Source organism: Arachis duranensis, chromosome 4, assembly GCF_000817695.3.
Source record: "Arachis duranensis cultivar V14167 chromosome 4, aradu.V14167.gnm2.J7QH, whole genome shotgun sequence".
Taxonomy (NCBI): domain Eukaryota; kingdom Viridiplantae; phylum Streptophyta; class Magnoliopsida; order Fabales; family Fabaceae; genus Arachis; species Arachis duranensis.
The window spans coordinates 25,461,817-25,469,801 of NC_029775.3; the positions used below are offsets into that span (position 1 = coordinate 25,461,817).

The 7,985-nt window shown below is 33.9% G+C and overlaps 1 long non-coding RNA gene across 2 annotated transcripts in view; it reads right to left on the bottom strand.

Annotated features, from left to right (window-relative positions):
• Positions 1-2,347, bottom strand: part of LOC127746582 (uncharacterized) — a 13,635-nt gene extending 11,288 nt beyond the window's left edge. For both annotated transcript variants that reach the window (XR_008008330.1, XR_008008331.1), the window contains exons 1-3: positions 2,173-2,347; positions 2,028-2,082; positions 1,783-1,940 (exon numbers count right to left, since the gene is read on the bottom strand). This is a non-coding gene — a long non-coding RNA (uncharacterized LOC127746582). The remainder of the gene's footprint in view (positions 1-1,782; positions 1,941-2,027; positions 2,083-2,172) is intronic.
• Between the last annotated feature and the right edge of the window lie 5,638 nt (positions 2,348-7,985).

Below are 7,985 nucleotides of genomic sequence, written 5' to 3' on the forward strand. Positions count from 1 at the left end.
AGCCAACCCGACAAGTCCTGGCAGTTAACCATTGGACTGTCCCTCTGTCACGCATCCCCAACTCGAGTTATACTCGTTATAAACTTGATCATAATCATGATCTATATCCATCACCTTCACTGGTGAATATTTACGGGGGCGAGCTCATCCGGGTCTTTCACAGTGCCCGGCCACACTTATGACATAGGGTCAAAAGAGCTTCGAGTCTCAACCTGGAGCACGTGGTGGCTAGCCACTGCTTCCTCCCAGGGAAACTCTCATCTCCAACAGTGGAAGTGCAACATTCACAATTCATTCAACAGCATATATGCATTTGTACATGGCCATAATCATGGCTCCGCCGTAACACGACAATAATCTAGCCTTCCGGCTCACGGTTAAATCCATAACCAGCCCATTGGCATCACGGTTAAATCCATAACCAGCCATCTCATTAACAAATACGGCCTTTCGGCCCATGGCATAACAAGCACTTCCACCACCATCCTCCGCATCTCACATAATCATCTTTGATCCTCATTGATCATTCATTTTTCCCTTGCTTCACCCGCAAGTTACCTCATTCACTAGCCCCTTTTTAATAGCTAGGCATGTCATAATGATTTAAGATATAAGTGGTGAGATCGGAGGCTTAGAAGTATGAGATTTGACATTGAAAACTCAAAAATCAACTTTGGGATGAAAACAGGGCCACGCGTACGCGCACTCCACGCGCACGCGTGGATGGCCTCTAAACTCATCGACGCGCAAGCGTCATGCACGCTAACGCGTGGATTAAAATTTTGCCAATCGACGCGTACGCGTCAACCACGCGTACGCGTCAACCATGCGTACGCGTGGGTGTTCTCGTGCCCCAGGCACAACACTGGCACAGTTCTGGCATAAGTCTCTGGAAAATGGCTGGGCATTGGGTGCAACACAATCGGCACGCCCGCGCACATCACGCACACGCGTGGATGGCATTTTCGGGAAGAATGGCGCATACGCGCCAGGTGCGCCCACGCGCAAGGGGCCATTCTGCTAAAAATTTTCTAAGTTAAAAGCTGCAGAATTTACAGGTTTGGACCCCAATCTTCCGACGGACATAACTTCCTCATTTAAAATCATTTTTCACCCGTTCTTCGAACGGTACGGACATCCCGGATCCAATTTCATTTCTAAAAATATTTGGTACAAAACAGAGATCCGTAGTCCAAGTTATGTCCCGCCAAAGTATGCCCAAAAAACCATGTTTTTCATAAAAACTACAAAGTGCCTTTTTCAAAACAAGCAATTTCCAACTCTTTTCAAAATCAATCAAAACATGTCATTTTCATCCCTTTCCTTTGAAATCAATCAAATACATCAATTTCAACATCAAGCCTCCTCAACTCACACATTGACACTTTACCACAATATACAAAATCACTATCCCATCATTTTAACCCACTTCACCCAAGTGGCTCAAACTCAAACATATTGACATATCATATACTATCCCTCATGCCAATTCTCTACAACACCAATTCCAATAAATCATTATTGTACACAATCAACATCATACTCACCATCAACATGGTTCAACCCACAATTCAACCATAACCAATCATCAAGCATATATCACAACATGCATATTTCTCATACATCATACCACCAAGGCATCAATAATCATCATTACATATATGACCACATCATATATTTCAATCATTCAACAACATCAACAATTCAATGCCTATCTTAGGGCCTCTAGCCTAAGTATTTCCTACCACATTACATATTAGATACGGGAAACCGAAACTATACCTTAGCCGATTTTCCCAAGCTCAACCGGAGCACTTCCAAACCACTTATCCACAAGCTCTCAAGGCCTCAACACCTCCAAGAACAGATTTTTCACCACCAAACCCTTTCCAAGCTTTTCAAAATCACCAATCAAGCTCCAATATCCACACATACACAACCTAATCCACAACCATCATACCCATACACCACATCTCAAAACCCAAACATCATAAAATCACAAATTACACTAGGGTTGAGAATCTTACCACACCCAAGGTCCAAGGAGACAAGATTAACCTCCTCCTTCAAGAGAGTTGGGTCCTATAACATCAAAGAACCCAAAATCTCAACATTTTACCCATGAAACTCGAAAATAAGGGCTGAAATTTCGAACAGAAATACGTGGCTTACCTCAAGATTAATTGTATGGGTTTTGTAGAGCTCTCCGCGGTGAACGCGTGGCCGCAAACGGAGCGGCAATCGGAGCTCTAGATCAAAAGTTATGGTGGTTTGAAGATCAAGTGAGAGATAGAGGTTTGAGAGAGTGTTCTTCCCCCATTTCCTCTCTTTTCAGCGTGTTTGGTGTTGTGTGAGGAGAGAGGGTGCTGAAAACTAGGGTTTTGGTCAAGTTATGTTGGGCCAAGGGCCATCTTTAGGTCCTATTGGCCCGGTTTGGCCCGTTCGGCCCAATCTTGGTCCGAATTCTATAAAATTGGTACCGAAATTCTCGTCTCAATCTCCTCTATCACATTTAGCCATAAAAATCACATTTTGGGCTTTCTAGAATAAATTCTCATTTATGGATTAATTAGCCGTTAATTAACCGGGTTTTACATATGTCAATGGTACTAGTACGTTTGGTCTAAAGATTCATAAGGATCCATTTTTAAAATTCACAGCTTGTTACGACTCAGGTTGGGCTGGTGACCCAAACGATAGGAAATCAATTGGTAGTTTATATGTATTTGTGGGAAGAAATCTGGTATCGTGGCATTCAAAGAAGTAAAGAGTAGCAACTAGATCAAGTACAGAAGCAGAATACAGAGCATTGATAGATCTAGTAGTAGAGCTAATTTGGATTAAAGGCCTAATTAATGAGATAAAGTGGTTAATACCAGAAGCACCTATAGCATACTGTGATAATTAAAGTGATATACTTTTAGCAGCAAATCCAATACTGTGCTAAAAAACAAAATATTTTAATTGCAGATACCTTTATTAAAACTCTTCCTTCTATAACATTTGTTCAACTCAGAAACAAACTCAAAATATAGAATATGGTTAATTTAACACCTTTGAGTTTGCGGGAACAATGTAGTGAAGAGATACGTGATGATCATGAAAAAAAAGGTCATGATTTTAGTTACACAGTGGAAAGTTAGTTGAAAGAGTTAGTTTTATTTTTTTTCTGTTATGATGAGTTGACAGAATTTGTTAGTGCCTCACTAGTTTAGCTCCCACATATAAACTTGTAATGGAATACTTGTTGCTGCTAAATCATAATGAGAATCATAATTTTTCTCTTTTTCTCTCATTTTTTCTTTTCTCTAGAAATTTGCTTTTTTCATTCTTACGGACTAGTTTATGGTACATTTCAAATTTAAAAAAATAATTTCATATATAACAATTTATTTATTTGCTTAAACAATCTGATTTATTAGCAAAATTTGTAATTTGATCGACTTGCATGAAATTAGTAAAAAATAATTGACTATCAACTACTTTTAAACTCACCAGCAACTAGCAATAGACTCATAAAATTAAATCTTGATATATAATATATAAAAATAACAAAAAAGAATATATCAAATTACTATTTATTGTTTCATATTTTTGTTGAGTTGTTTGTTCATATTTTTCTAATTTTTTTTATATCAAACTGAATAAGACCATTTCAATAAAAAAAAAAACAGCTTTTATTTTATTGCAAAGAAAAACACAAATTACAAACTTATGATACATACACGCTTTTTTTTTTCATTTTTTTTCTCCTTTTTTTTCTTTCTTTTTCTTATTTTATTTTTTTCATTCTCTTTTCTCCTTCATCATCATTGACAATAATAATAATAATAATAATAATAATATAGTATGATATCTCAATTTTTTTATATAAAATACAAAAATAAAATAGAAACGATACTAGTATTTATTATATAAAACACATAAAATTTATCACAATAAACACAAAATTTAAATTGATTTCCATGCCATATCATAAGATATTTTGTTGTTTAGGAGCTAAGAGTATACAATTCAACTTTAAAATAAATTTATTTAGATAAAATCTTTTATTTTGAAGTAAAAATAAGATACAGAAAAAATTTTGTATCAATAACAAAACATAAAAAAAATAAAGTATGAAGAAAAAATAGAAGAAAAAATGTTAAGAGAAATTCTGGTGTCACGATTAAAAAATTTCGATGTTATTTTTGTTTCTAATAACTTTTAATTGGTTAAGAAATTTCAGTGTCAAAATTTAAAAATTTCTTATGTCAAGTTTAAAAAAGTGTCAAAATTTAAAAATTTTTTATGTCAAGTTTAAAAAAATTTCGATGTTATTTTTTTGATAAATTTTGCACAATTCAAAATTCACATCTTTTTTTTATCATCGTCATCTTATTTTTTTTTCTTCATTTTTTCTTTTTATTTCACTTTCTTGTAATTTTTTTATTTTCATCCACTTAATAAAAATAAAAAAAAAAGATACTGTATAAATATCGAAAGGACAAATGCCCGAACATTCTTAACTTTGGTTCAGTATTGGGATTCACTATTCTTTCACTCTTTATTTATATAATTTTAGAAGTTTCTTAAGTTGAACTTCGTTCTTGAATTTAAATTTGGACTTTTATTCTCTCTAAAAAGTAAAAAAAGAAAAAAGTATTTTTTTGTTATAAAAATAAATAAGGAAGATGTACTAAATATAAAATAAAGATATATAAATAGAAGAGTTTAGTATTAATATAATTAACTTAATAAAGATTATTCATATATTTATATACAGTAACGTGGAGAGAGAGAGAGTGCGTTTTTATTGTTGTGTATTACTTCAAGTGTGACTTCTCCTATTTATATATATAACAAGCCTTTATTTTCAAACTTCATTTATTTGAATTTGTCTTGACAAATGATTCCTTCAATATTGAAAAAGTTAGCCACCCAAGTCATAAGTGGTCATCCATATCTTTATCACAACACTCCTCCTTAAATGACCATTTAAGATTATAATTCATTAAAATCTTACTAAAGAAAAATTCAATGGGAAAAACCTTTAATGAAGAAAAAAGAGTACAAAATCTTTTGTGATTGGGACAGTCTCATTAAAAACTTTGTCAAGAAAAACCCAATGAACAAAAACCTGACCAAAGAAAAAAGAGTACAGTCTCCCACTCTTGTCGACATTATTTAAAATCTTGAAATCGACACATCCCAATCTGATGTACCAATCTTTCAAAAGAGGATTTTGGGAGTGACTTTGTAAATAAATCTGTCAGATTATCACTTGAGCGGATCTTTTGGACATCAACTGTCCTTTAATTTTGAATATCATAAGTGAAGAAGAATTTCATAGAAATATGCTTTGTTCTATCACTTTTAATGTATCCACTCTTAAGTTAAGCAATGCATGCTGTATTATCTTCAAATAGGGCAGTTGGAGCTATTTTATGTTCAATTAGTCCACATGATGACTGAATATACTGGATCAAACTCCTGAGCCAAAAACACTCGCAACTAGCTTCGTGATATCGCTAGTATTTCAGCATGATTAGAAGATGTTGCTACAATCGTCTGTTTCGTGGACCTCCATGATATAGCTGTACCACCATATGTGAATAGATATCCTGTTTGAGATCTCCCTTTGTGGGGATCAGATAAGTATCCTGCATCTGCATAGCCAACTAGTTGTGACTTGGATCCATAGGGATAAAATAATCCTATATCAACCGTTCCATGAAGATATCGAAAGATTTGTTTGATTCCATTCCAATGTCGTCTGGTTGGAGAGGAACTATATCTTGCTAGTAAATTCACAACAAATGATATATCAGGTTGTGCATTATTAGCAAGATACATTAGTGCACCAATAGCACTAAGATATGGTACTTCAATACCAAGGATATCTTCATTTTCTTCTTTAAGACGAAATTGATCGTTTTCCACATCCAAAGACCTTACGATCATTGGGGTATTTACTGGATGCGACTTATCCGTATAAAATCTTTTCAAGATTTTTTTTGCATATGTTGTTTTATAAATAAAGATCCCATTTTTTGTATGCTCGATCTGCAGGTTGAGACAAAATTTAGTCTTTCCAAGATCTTTCATCTCAAACTCTTCTTTTAGAGATTTTATAATTGTTGGAATCTCTTCAGGGGTTCCAATGATATTTAAATCATCAACATACACAGTAATTATAATGAATCCAGATGCAGTTTTCTTTATAAAAATACATGGGCAGATATCAACATTCTTAAATCCGTTTTTGGCTAAATACTCAGTAAAACAATTATACAATATTCGTCCAGATTGCTTTAGACCATATAAAGATCTTTGCAATTTGACTAAGTATAACCCTTGCAAATATTCATTTGATGGTTTAGATATCTTTAGTCCTTTAGAAACTTTCACATAGATATCACGATCTAATGATCTATATAAGTAGGTTGTTACCACATCCATTAAATGCATATGTAGTTTATGATATACGGATAAACTGACCAAATAACGCAATGTTATTGCATCCACTATAGGGGAATATGTTTCTTATAATCTATACCTGCCCTTTGTGAAAAGTCTTGTGCCACAAGTCGAGATTTGTAGTGTACAACTTCTTTTTTCTCATTTCATTTTCTCACAAGTACCCATATGTATCCAACAGGTTTTACATATTCTGGTGTACGGACTACAGGTCCAAAAACTTTGCATTTTGCAAGTGAGTCTAACCCAGCCTTCATAGCTTCTTCCCATTTTGGTCAATCATTTTTTTGTCAACATTTTTTGACTATTCTTGGCTCAAGATCCTTACTTTCATGCATGATATTTAATGCCACATTATATGCAAATATTTCATTGACAATTGTCTTATTTCAGTCCCATTTTTTTCTATAAAGACATAATTTATCAAGATCTCATCATTTTCACAATTTTCAGGTACCTGAATGTCTTTTGGCGTCAAAACTATATCAGAGTTTTGGACAACTGCAGGTGTCTTTACTATGTCTTTATCTTTTTCAACAGGAGTAGTATTTCCCTATTTTCTTTTTCAAAAATTTTTGTCTTTAGAACCCACAGGTCTACCATACTTCTGCTGTGAATTTTTTTTAGTGACCACTTGTCCACCTGGGATATCAATTCAAATTGAGGCATTTTTAACTGGTATATAAGATTTGGTTATTCTCTTTGTATCAAAAAATGTATCAGACAATTTATTTGCTATTCTTTGCAAATGTATAATCTTTTGAAATTCTAGTTTACATTTCTCTTATCGAGGATTTAAATGCATTAAGGATGATGCATTCCAATTAAGTTCCTTTTCAGGAAGCTTATTCTCTCTCCCTAATGTTAAAAATTTTGATTAATCAAAATGACAATCCACAAATCGGGCTTTAAATACATCTCTAGTTTGTACCTTAAGATACCTCACTATAGAGGGAGAATCATATCCAACATATATTCCTAATTTTCTTTGGGGTCCTATTTTGGTGCGAGAATGTGATGTAATGGGAACATATATCGCACATCCGAATATTCTTAAATAGAAAATATTTGGCTGCTGGCAAAAAGCTAATTGTATAGAAGAGAACTAATGATAACTTATTGGCCTCAAACAAATAAGTGTTGGGGCATGTAAAATAGCATGCCCCGAAACTGATGTTGGGAGATTTGTTCTCATAAATAAGGGTTTAGCAATTAATTGGAGGCGTTTAATAAGTGATTCTGCTAACTCATTTTGTGTGTGAACATGAGTTACTGGATGTTCAACGCTTATTCCATTAGCCATACAATAAGCATCAAAGACTTGGGAAGTAAATTCACCAGTATTATCATGACAAATTACTTTGATTAGATTTTCTGGAAACTGTGCTTTTAATCAAATAATTTGAGCAAGTAATCTCGCAAACGCCAGGTTGCGAGAAGACAATAAGCACACATGTGACCATCTTGAAGATGCATCTATTAGGACCATAATATATCTAAAAGATCTACATGGTGGATGAATAAGT